Here is a 12,682-nt window from a genome sequence, read left to right as displayed (position 1 = left end):
GAATGGAAAAGAACATGAAAAAGAATACATATATGTATAACTGAGTCACTTTGCTGTACAGCAGAAATTCATACAACATGGTAAATCAACTACACTTCAATAAAATTTTAGAAAAAATGGAATTTTTACTCCTCTCTCAACCAGAAAGAAACACCATTGTCTTGAAAGCAATGCAGATGGTATATTTTGCAAACCCCTGCAAGCCTCGGATGGCTCTGTATCCTTCACACAAAAATCACAACTTGGCTGGGTATAAAAGTCTTGGATCACAAATATTTCTCCCTCAAAATCTTAGCCACTGCCCCACCCTCAGATACAGAAAACGCGGGCCCAGCAAAGCAGCACGTCCTTTCCAGGGAGCCTTTGGGGCTGAGTTCTGAGGCTTTCTTCTGTCTGGATTCTGCCAGGATTTTTTTTTACTTTAATCTTGAAATTCAAAAATGTTGTCAGAAGATGTGTGGTCAGTCTCTTTCCCTTTATTTTGTTCCAAACATGAACCTTTCAATACACACAGGTCTTTTTTTCTGCTCAGGAAAATGCTCTTCAATCACGTTTTGACAATTGTTTTGTTACATTTGTTTTGTCATCTCCAGAGCTTCCCACACCGTCTGGCCGAAACCTCCCCATCGTATCTGGCCTCTCGCAGCACCGGCACATCGTCGTTCACTCTGCATCCCAAGAGCCTTCGCCAGCGTGTTCTCCACAGCACTGCTCCTAGTTTCCATGATATCCGTTTTACTCCTATGGCTTTTCATACAGATTTTAACTAAACCTTAAGCTCTTTGTTTCAAACGTTTCCCTTTACAGCTCATTCCATTATCTTTTCCTCTCAGCTGATTCCCTCCTCATGACCTTCTGTTCTGTTTGTCTTCCTAGTCAAAGTCTTTTCAAAATTTCTTTTTTCTGATTCTGACTATAAATTGTTTTCAGAGGTATATCTGTCTTCTGCCTTTCAGGATAGCTCCCTTTCCCCCACATTCTGGGATACCTTTTAAGACCCCATGGTGGAGATTATTTATTTATCCTCAAATAAGAACAGCTGTGGTCCAGGGACTTCCCAGGTGGTCCAGTGGTTAAGACTGCACTCCCAATGCAGGGGGCCCAGGTATGATCCCTGGTCAGGGAACTAGATCCCACATGCCACAACTAAAAAAAGATTCTGCATGCCACAACTAAAGATTCCGCAGGCCGCAACCGAAGACCCTGCGTGCCGTAACTAAAAGACCTCACACACAGCAACGAAGATCCCATGTGCTGCAACTAAGACCCAGCACAGCCAAATAAATAAATATTAAAAAAAAAAAAAAAAGAATAGCTGTGGTCCAGACCTGAGTTTTGCCCAAAGACTCTGTCCTCTGCTCCTACCCGCTCCTCTGTCTACTGCAATAGTGGCTAAAACGCTTCTCAGAGCCACCCCCTCTGCAGCTGACATGCACAGCCCCGAACCAAACGGCTAGTGTCCAGCAGGCTCTCACCTAGTGCGAGGCTGCCAGACTGAGACGGCTCTCTTCCCAGATGCAGACTGAACAGAACACAGAAGCTTCTGCTATAATACAATATACACGCTCTGGAAGAACCTCACACTCCAAAAACCTGCATACTAAAAATACCTGGGCTTATGAAAAAAAAATAAGGTTGGAGCAGACTATTCAAAACTGCAATTTAATAACCAGGGTACTACAAAAATCAACACTGACTCTAATGTTTAAAGTACCATAGTTTAAAAAAAGACATGTAAAATTCCTAATAAATAAAAAGTCCTTATAAAAGCTGGCAACGTTTTGATGAGAGAGGTTAAAAGGAAGAATTGAAGCTTCTGAGTTATGGAATCGGGGACAGAACATACAAAGATGGAGAAAACCGTGCAGTGAACATTTCTGAGAAGGCGCAGTCTGCCGAAACAAGCAAGAGGCAGAGCTGAGGTGGTGGGAGGAAAGTGCACACAGACACAGGGCATCCCTCCAGGGTCCCACGTCCAGCCTGCGGGTGTCCTTAACAGTCAAACCCTGTTCCTTGATGGTAAGAAGCATCAGTGAAGCAGGAAGAATCCAGTGTGACCCAGCTCAACCTCTGCACTACACTGACACCTCTCCCCCATGTACCAGTAGGACATGAGCTACTTCAAGTCATAAGAACATGCCTTGGGACTTCCCTGGCAGTCCAGCAGTTAATACTTCACCTTCCAGTGCAGGGGGTGTGGGTTCGATCCTTGGTAGGGGAGCTAAGATCCCACATGCTTCACAGCCAAAAAACGAAAACGTGAAACAAAAGCAACACTGTAACAAATTCAACAAAGACTTTAAAAATGGTCCACATCAAAAAACCTTTAAAAAAGAACATGCCTTGTTACGGGGCGGGACGTGTAGGAAAGAACCTACACAACCCCAGTGCGCTCATTTCCTACGGCTTAATATGTATAGGCAAAGGGCCACAGACTGCGCGGTTTAAAAACCACAGAAGTGTATTGTTCACAGTCTGGAGGCAAGAAAGTTTCAGAGTCTGAAACCCAGGTGTCAGCGAGGCCGTCCCCGAAAGCCGCGGGGAAATCCCTCCCGGCCTCCTCCAGCCTCCGGCAGTTGTGGCATCTTGGGTGCCCTTGCGCTGGCAGCTGCAGGGCTCCAACCCTGCTTTCTCCCGTGGGTCTGCCTCCACGCGGCCGTCTTCTTAGAAGGACACAGTCACAGCGGGTTAGGGGCTCAACCGACTTCAGTGCGACTTTATCTTAACAAGTTACATCTGCAAAGACCCCATTCCCAAATGAGTTCACACTCTGAGGTACTGGGGGTCAGGATTTCAATACAACTTTTGGGTGGGGGCGACACAATCCAACACCTAACGCCCAGTACGCACTGCACCCAGGCCTCTTCCCTGACAGGTCCCCTACCCGCCCTCACCAGTGCTGTGTGAGCCTGGACGGTTCCAGAGAGAAATGTGCCTCCGTCACTTCACAATCCTCTGCATCATAACCAGACCGCATTCCACATAGGCCAGCTCCCTCAGGACGCTCTCAACACCGTGAGACGGAGAGGCATGGGGTCTGGAAAGCAGCCCCCTGCAGCATAGGGACAGACGCCCAGTGTCCTGGCTGGGTCAGAGGGTGACTCTGTAAGTCCCAGGGGAGACAGTGGGGCAGGGGATCTCCCTCTCGGCTCTCAGCTGAACCTCCAGCTGCATCATTTAGCCCAGTTCCTCCGACCTCAGCCACACCAGGTCTATCAGGAGACTCTGCAGCCTGGGTCTCTGAGAGGAGCCATAAACTTCCGGTCAGTTGTCGGCTGGCAGAGTCCAGCTCACAGCTGAGAGCGCTGGCATGAGAGCCAAGGCCACCAGCATCCTGGGCTCCAGGTGTGAATCTCAGGTCACATTATAATACAAACATGACCTTGAGCAAGCAGCCGGACTGCTCTCTGCCCCACCTCCTAACCTATGGGAATGGGGATGAGATGGGAAACAGCACTGTGACCATCACAGGAGTGCCGCAAGGACTAACTGCGTTAGCACAGGAGAAGCACCGTGACAGGGCCGGCACACAGCTAACACCCAGGTACCAGCCATTGATCCGATCATTATCTATCTTAAACCAAAAGCTTCTAATAAAGTTTTGACAATTTCCCTGGGGACGATCAGAATTCTGCTTCTAGTCAAAATAGAATACTACAGTCCAGATTTACTCTCCTACACAAAGCAGCTCCAACACACAAAACACATGCAACTGTGGCTTCCAGACACTGGACATCAGGCACGTGACCCTTGAGGAGACACAAACATGATGAGCTGCTCAGTCGTCCCAGCTGACTGCTCGGAGACAGTTTCCAGGTACCAGCGCAGAGAGGACACAGAAAACATGTGAAGAAATAATGGCTTAAATTTCCCAAATTTGGTGAAACTATAAACCCATAGACCCAAGAGTGCAACCAACTCCAAGCACAAACACATAATGAAGATTACACCTGGACAGAACATAATCAAGTTACTTAAAACCAGTTTTAAGATAATGTCTCAAAAGCAGTTGGGAAGGAAAAGTCACATCACGGACAGAAAAACAAAAATAGGAACAACAGCGGATTTCTCAGTGCAAAGAATGCAAAAGCCAGAAGACACTGGAGCAGCACCTTTCAAAGGGACACACACACACACAAATGCTGCACCACGCGAAAAACACATCTTTCAAAAACAAAGGTGAAATAGAGACGTTTTCCGGTATTCAGAAGCGAAAATATTCATCACCAGCAGACCTACACTAAAAGAAATCTCAAAGGCAAAAGGAAAATCGTACCAGATGGAAACACAGATCTACACAGAGGAGTGAAGAGCTTCAGAAATGGGAACCATACAGGTAAATAGAAAAGATTCTTCTCTGATGCTGAATCTCTTTTAAAGAGAACTGTTTAATGCAAAAGTAATAACATATTACAAAGTTTCTATCATATGTACTGAGAAAACATATGTCAAAAATAACACAAAGGGGCTTCCCTGGTGGCGCAGTGGTCGAGAGTCCGCCTGCCGACGCAGGGGACGCGGGTTCGTGCCCCGGTCCGGGAGGATCCCACATGCCGCGGAGCGGCTGGGCCCGTGAGCCATGGCCGCTGAGCCTGCGCGTCCGGAGCCTGTGCTCCGCAACGGGAGAGGCCACAACAGTGAGAAGCCCGTGTACCGCTAAAAAAATAAATAAACAAATAAAAATAACACAAAGACTGGGAGGGGACGAACAGAAGTATACTGTAGTATGTTCTTACATTAGACATGAAGTAGTTTAACCTTGAAGATAAGACTGTGATAAGCTGAAGATGTAGACTATAAACCTAAAGTCCCACGTAAAAAAGAAATGATTATAATTAACAAGCCAATAAGGAAAATTAATACAATCATAAAATAATATAATATAATAAAATTAATACAATCATAAAAATACTCAATCCAAATGAAGGCAGAAGAAGAGAAAAACAGAACACAAAAGTGACAAGTAGAAAACAAAAAGCAAGATGGTAGCTTTAAACCAAACAATATCAATGACCAGATCAAATGGTCTAAACGCCCCAATTAAAGAGGTTGTCAGATTGGATGAAAAAGCAAGACCCTGCTTCCAGAGTATAAAGAGGAATTATGTGAGGTAGGACTAAAAATGGTTTAGAGAGAAGAGGTCATGCATTTTAGTGTAAAATAAATCTTCCCCAAGCATCACGGACCCAAACATATGCTGCCTACAAGGAACGTGTTTTAAGTAGTGAAAGATGGAAAAAGATATACCATGCAAATACTAATCAAAAGAAAGCTATAATGTTCACATGAATATCAGACAAAGTAAATGTTAACGGAAGAATATCACCAGGGATAAAGAAGGTCATTTCATAACGATCAAGGGGTCAATTCATTAAAAGGACATAACATTCCTAAACACGTATGCACCTGATAACAGAGCTTCATACATGAAGCAGAAACTAGTAGAAGTGTAAGGAGAAATGGACAAATCTGTAGGTGGAAATTTCAACACCCTGCTCTTAATAGTGGTTAGAACAGGGAGACAGAAAATTAGCAAGAGCAGAGAAGACACGAACAGCACCATCACCCACCCTGACCAAGATGAGGTTTATAGAACACTTCATGAACAACAGCAGAATACATACTCTTCACATTCTTTTTAAATCCACACAGAATAGTTACCAAGACAGACCATCTTTTGGTCTCAATAAATTTTAAAAGACTCAAGTCAAGATATACAAAGTATGTTTTGAAATTAGAAATCAGTAACAGAAAGATATCTGGAAAACCAGATATCTGGAAACTAAATAATACACTTCATGGGTCAAAGAAGAAATGAAAACAGAAATGATGAAGTATTTTGAAATGAATGAAAATGAAGCACAACATGTTTGCAGTGCTGAGAGGGAAGTTTATAGCACTGAATGCCTGTATGAGAGAAGAAGGTCCTAAGTCAATGACCTCAGGTTTTACTGTTAGAAACTAGAAAAAGGATAAACCAGACCCAAAATAGCAGAAAAAGACAATAACAAAGAGCAGAAATCAGTGAAATAGAAAAATCAATGAAACTAAACGCTGATTCTTTGAGATAGTAAAATTGATAAACCTCTAGCTAAACTGCTCAGGAAAAACAGAGAAAGAAGACACAAATTAACAACATCCAGAATGAGAGGGGATTAACGGTAGACCATACAGATAGGAAATGAATGACAAGGAAATATGATGAACAACTTTATGCCAAGAAATCTGACAATTTAGACGAAATAAACAAATGTCCTAAAAGACCCAAACTATCAAAGTGGACTCAAGAAGAGAGAGACCAGGCTCGCTGCACTGGGCTTCTCTGCAGCTCTGGGACCCACCGGGGGAATCCGGTCTACAACTCTCACTGTCTTGCTTATTGCCCAATGGTGATGCCTAACTTCCCTCCTTTCTTCTGCATGTGTTAATTAGAACTCCACTGCAAGGATGAGCTATCACTTGTCCATCTCGCTGTTTAATCATTTATTTATATCAGTGTGAATTTACGGATTTTCATTTTATTCTGTGCATGACAATCCAACACCACCATTACTTATTTTGTCATCCAAGCTTAGGCCACTGGAAGCGCCTATGTTTTTCTGACAAGCCCCCACCCCATCTTTTATTTTTTTTAGCACTTCCTTACTTTCTACTTCCACAAGGTGTCCCTGTCACAAGCTTGGAATCAGCCACTCCTCCTGGGAGCCCTGGTTCCCTTTTTTGGAGAACTGTGTGTAGACACTAAGATCTGGGTGCCGGAGGTGCTTGTTACTGGTGGGTGTCACTGCTGTAGGACCCTCCCTGCACACAGTACATTTGACACTAACACACACATTTATATTTTAGTGCCTATCTATTGGTTTATATTTTTTTTAATCATAAGTTTACACTGACACCTCAGATTCCAACCCAACATCACAGGTGGATTTTAGTCTCCCCCTTTCCTGATTTTCAACTTATTTCTCCAGCAGTGAGAAACCTGGTTCTTACGAGCTACAGTCTGTTTGCTTACTTGCTGTGCTCTAGTATACATTCAAGTATAAAGTACTTTCACAACTGCTGACCCCCACACGACAATTCACGTCCGGTTCTTGCCTCCAGCCTCACAGTATGTGGTCAGGACGCAGGTTCCCACAGTGACCCGGGCAGCTCCTCCCTTCCGGGCCCCTTCAGTGCGGTGGCTTATGTATTTATTATGTGATAGAACTCGACTCATTTGTCAGTATTTGTATTTCATTTCGGTTTCCCCCACATCCTTGTTGGTTTTAACTGCTTATTTTTTGGATATGCGAAGAGTAAGAAATACAAATTTGAGCCCACAGCCCCCAGCTTCAACGATTACTGGCCCTACCAGGCTGGCTTCACCTGTACCTCCTTTACACACTGACATGTCCAAGTGTGCTGTGCAGCATAAATGGGCAAACCTGTGTAACCCATCTTTCCTCCTCTGACGTTTCCTTTGATATGATCTAGTCAGAATGCAGTCTGTTATAAACAGTGGCCTTTGCGTAATATCATGTCCTCTATTTTGGGGGAAGCAGAAGCCCCTGAAGGTTTCTGAGCAGTACAGAGAGTTGGGGCAGGGTCCGGGGCAGGCCAAGGCGACAGCACCAACCCAGACATGGCCTCCCTCCCCAGAGCCAGGGCTCGGGCCCCTGAGGAGGGTGTGATGAGAACACTCCCTCCACTTGGTCCCTTCCCAGCCTCTGGGCTCCTCTGTGGCCATCGGCGGCCTCTGCCAGCCCAGATACGTCAGCCCATGGCTGCATCTGGTGATGGCCGTCTCAGAGCCAGGTCGTGCGTGGGCCCCCAGCCCCCTGGGAGAAAGGCAGTGGGAGCCGGGCTTGGAGAAAAAGACCGGGGAGAGTCTGGAACAGCAGACCTGGAACTAGGAGGCTGAAGAACCAGTTCTAGAACCCGACAGGCACAACCTCAATGCCTGGTCTGTGAACGCTTCTCTCTAGAATACAGAGGGAGGTAAGAACTCGGGCTCTAGAACGCAGGCATGTTAGGAGGAAGGCGTATCCACCAGTGGTTCAAGTTTACAAGCAACAGAAGTGGCCCCTGGATGAACTAGGTAAACAAAGACCTCCCAGAAGGATCTAGAGGGCTGGGCGTGGGGGGGATCTGGAGGGGGGCCTGGAGGCAGGACTTAACAGACGGCGGACAGTCCCTGCAGGAACACTGCCTGAGACTCGTTTTCCAAGGGGCCCATATCGGCCGGGCCGTGAGTCACACCTCTTGGCAGGGCCGGGGCTGGACACCTTGACGGGCAGCCCCCCCAAAGGGAACCCAGTGGGAAAGGGGTCATTCCCCAGAGGCAGGCTAGGGGCTGTGACAGGACAGGAGGACACTGGACTGGGCAGGCAAGGCCGCAGGGGAGCTGGGGGCTGGGCCCAGCACTGTGCTGAGCGGGGCTGAAGCAGGGCCCCGACAGCCAGGACTATGGGGCCTCCCCAGCTGCCCGACTTCCCTTTCCTGATGAACATTAACGTCTGTCTCCCGTGCTCGGGGGAAGCGCCAGGGGAACCGGCGGGCACACGTGTCCCTGAACAGCACCGCGTCCGGCATGGGAGGCCTGGGCCCCATCAGCCCAGCATGCCCCTGGCGAGCTGCACGACCTTGGCCCAGTCTTTCGTCCTCCCTGGGCTGCTTCTCCCTGTAAGACTCCAGGCTGGGGTAAACCAGCGCTCACTGGGGTGTTTTCAGCTGCACTCACAGGAGAAGCTTTACGAAGAAAGGCTCAGCGGCCAAAGGCCACAGCGAAAGCAGGACCCAGCGCTGCCTCCGGCCCTTTGCGCACACGTGGACCGCGGCCCCAGGGCCGGGCACCAAGCAGCCATCAACTCCGCAGCCGTCGCCCCTCTGCAGCCCTGTACCCATGTGTCTGTGGGCTCACTCCCCCACTTTTCTCCACTGTATCTCCCCAGAGGGGCGTTCCCTGACAGCACTGCCCCGCCGCTGCCGTCACCCTGCTCCTTCCCTTCCAAGCCCCTTTCTTCCTCTGATATCGTATGAGATGCCAACCTGATATCTTTATGTGATCATTTCCTCACCGTCAGTCCCGCTGCCCCAGCGTGGAGCGTAAAGCTCCGTGACCTCTGTGACCCACGGCCCTTCTCGCACCCTAGAGGGCGGCGCACAGCAGGCCCGCAACGGAAACGGGCCAAGCTGAATGAACTTTTGAAACGTTTTCCTGACTCCACCTCAGAAATCACCTCGGAAGGGGCTGAGGTCAAAGTCGAACTGCAAAAGCAACAGCACTCTGCCTTTCGGAGATGAAAGGAAGAAATCAAGGACCACGTCTCAGGCGGGAGATTCCAGAAGTGCAAAAGGGCGTGGGGCCTCAGGACACCCACTGCCTCAGAGAGGGCCCGGGGCTGCGACCAGAAAAGCAAAGCAAGGGTAACTCAAGGAGCCCTTTCAACCCTCAGGACACCTCGGTTAAATAAGGACCCATGCAAGTCATGAAGATGCTGGGGCAGAGAAGAAAATGCCAAATTAACTCCTGACAAAGGGAGCAGAAACACCTGGGCCCCACAAGGAGCGCCAAGTCGTTAATATTCAGTCTAAGAGGATAACCGACCATGAAAGCTGCCCGACTTGTTTAACGACGTTTCTCCTCCGTCCCCCACTCCATCAGCGTCTCTTTAGGGAGAAGGTCTCTGAACAACCCCATGGAATATTCACAGTATAAAAATAAACTAGGAATTTAACCTTTTAATAAAATAAAATTCAAGTGTGAAATAGTTCTTTTCATCTTGACATAAACGTCTAATGACACTTTACTAACCAGTAGATTATCGCTTTTCTAAGAAAACACACAGACAACACATGGTATTAAGATCTCAAAAATTAGAGGAGTTTAAGGTTTCTGAAACCTTTTCATGAATAACATGTGAAATTTATATCTGTACATCTCTAACTAAAGTATATACTTCTGATAAATATTAGACAAATGTTGAACATATTATGACTGGAAACACAACTGCTTTTAGGATTACATTCATTCCTGATTTATGACATAAATTAGAAGCCTACACGTGGGACAGTGAATGGTAGCAAGGAATCTGTAATTCTGACTTGCACTTTTAGAAAGACGGGCATGATCATTCCACTAAGTAAACAGTCTCTGACACTAAGCATGCACTTATACAAAGACATCTCTTTATTTTTATTTCTGTTCCATACAGAATAAATGAAACTAAACGCATCACTACGGCCTGTGTGTGCTAATATTTCCTTCGCCAAACACTTTGAATCTAGAATTACCTACAGTTATTCCCTCCTGCAGCTGCCCTTGGAAATTTTAGTTGACCTAATTTCAGGGAATAAGCCATAAACTTTCCAAAGAATAAAAGTCTTAGAAACTATAAATCATTAAGAGAACATTCTTTTAAAAATCTTGTTACGAGACCACATAGCAATGTGGGAGCGCAAAGAGGACATGTTTTCTCACTCACCACAATCCTCTGCATCCCGTCACATGGGCAAAGAAGGACCACAGCTCGAAGTCCATATTCCTCCCCACCACGGCCGCAGCCTGCCAGGCTGCTGGGGGAACAGCGAGCTGTTCAAGAGACCAAAAAGAGAACCAAGAGCCACACAGCCTGCAGCACCCCAAAGCAGGATGCAGGACGCGAGTCATCAGCTGAAGACAACAGAGAGCCATTGCCAGAATCACGAATGAGGTCAGGATGTCCCCTCTCACCACATCCATCCAGCACCATACTGGTGATGCTAACCAGGACGACAAGGCAAGAAAAAGAAATGAGAGGAACAAGGATGGGAAAGGAAAAAGATACACACTGTTCACAGGCGATACACTGTGTACACGGGAAACCCAAATCGATTTACCAATAACTGTCAAAACTCCTAAATGAACTTAACAAGACCACGGGGTACAATGTCGATATACAAAAATCCACTGTATTTCTACATACTGGCAATAAACAAATTGAAAATAAGCTTTAAAAGAGATACCATCTGCAATAATGGCAAATATCCAGGGCTAAATCTACCGAAAAATAGATAAGGACTCTACACATTAAACTACGAAACATTATAAGTAAATTTAAAGATCTAAATAAATGGAGGAATACCCTGTACACAGACTGGAAGACCCAATATGGTTAAATGTCAGTGTTAATGTTAATGTTCCCCAAACTAATTAGTCGATGCAGTCTCAATCAAAATCCCACCAGAAGTTTTTTGAAAATTGACAAGTCAATTTCAAATTTTACATGGAAGTACAACGGTCCTAGAATAGCAATCTCGAGGAGAAACAGGCCTGGACAACTTACACTACTAAATATCAAGATTTATTATAAACCTATGTAATTAAGACACTGTGTAAGAATACACAGTGAGACCATCACAAACATGGTAATATGATTATAGCAAAGGCTGCACTCCAGATCACAGGGAAACAGGCCAGGTCTTCTCAATAAACAATGCCTGAGTCAACCACAGTCTCTATGGAAACAGAAATGAACCACGACATAGGCAGCACACCATCAAGAAAATTAGTGTGGGGTGGATCAAAGACCTAAATGTTAAAGGAAGGACAAGAAAGCCTCGCCTAAAGGACAAAAAAGATCTGCAGGTAGACAGAGATTTCTTAAATCTATTTCATAATAACAAAATTTTAAGGCACTGACCATAGAGGAAAAAAAAATGACACATCATACTGCATCAAAATTAGGAACTTCAGTTCATCAAAAGACCCAGCAGAAGAGTGAAAAGGCAGCCCAGAGAGCAGAAGATAATCTGCCCAACACATCCAAGAAAGGTCCAGAATCCAAAATGAATAATTCTCACAAATCGTTAAGAAAAAGGCAGACAGCCCAAATGAAAAAATGGGCAAAAGCTATGAACAGGTACTTTCACAGAAGAGGATTCCAAATGGTCAATCACCATATGAAGAGGAGCTCAGCACCCGTATTAACAGGGAAATGCAAATTAAAGCCTCAGCGGGATCCCACAAATGGCTAAAGTGCAAAAGCAAAGCAGGACCCAGCGCTGACAAGGAGGGGAACGACCGGACCTCGACTCTGCCGTGAGAGCGTGCGGGAGACAACGACCTCGGGAAAGTGATACCTGAAGAGCCACGCTGGGCACACCGCTCCCCAAAGCCATTCACAGGATGACACAGCAGCATCGTCCGCAGTCGCCGGAAGCTGGAAACCTGCCACACGTCCATCAGCAGTAGAATAAATAAACTGTGAATCGTAGCACAGTCATACCAGAGAACACGGTCTAGCAACAAGAATAAACAAAGCACACCTAAAAGCAGAAACACAGAGGAGAGATAGTGCTGGGTGGGCCAGAGCAGACAGACACTCAGGAGTATGATGTACTGGGCGACTCCACGGTGTGAAATTTGAAACCAGGTCAAACTAACCTGTGCTGTTAGAAGCTGAGACAGGTTACCCTTGGGCGTGGAAGGAGGAACCAGAGGGCGTAAAGTAATGGTCTGTTTCCTGATCCAAGTGAAAAACCAGTGAAAGGGCGGAAATTCACCCACCTGAATGCTTCCGGCTGGAAGACAGAATCAACCACTCAAAGATCACCTTGCGTCAAAGAAAGATTCAAAATAATACCCATGTGGTTGATTCACTCCACCGGCACTATTCCACTTTGCCTTGCTGGGCAATGGAGGAACATTTTATAGCTCTTGCTA

The 12,682-nt window shown here is 46.2% G+C and overlaps 1 protein-coding gene across 2 annotated transcripts in view; it reads right to left on the bottom strand.

Moving 5' to 3' along the window:
* Positions 1–12,140, bottom strand: part of HDAC4 (histone deacetylase 4) — a 255,996-nt gene extending 243,856 nt beyond the window's left edge. For both annotated transcript variants that reach the window (XM_067740021.1, XM_067740022.1), the window contains exon 1: positions 12,100–12,140. The gene's annotated coding sequence lies outside the window, so the exon portion shown is untranslated. The remainder of the gene's footprint in view (positions 1–12,099) is intronic.
* Positions 12,141–12,682: the final 542 nt, after the last annotated feature.

Source organism: Pseudorca crassidens, chromosome 6, assembly GCF_039906515.1.
Source record: "Pseudorca crassidens isolate mPseCra1 chromosome 6, mPseCra1.hap1, whole genome shotgun sequence".
Classification (NCBI taxonomy): domain Eukaryota; kingdom Metazoa; phylum Chordata; class Mammalia; order Artiodactyla; family Delphinidae; genus Pseudorca; species Pseudorca crassidens.
This window is presented reverse-complemented; position numbering and strand designations above follow the sequence as displayed.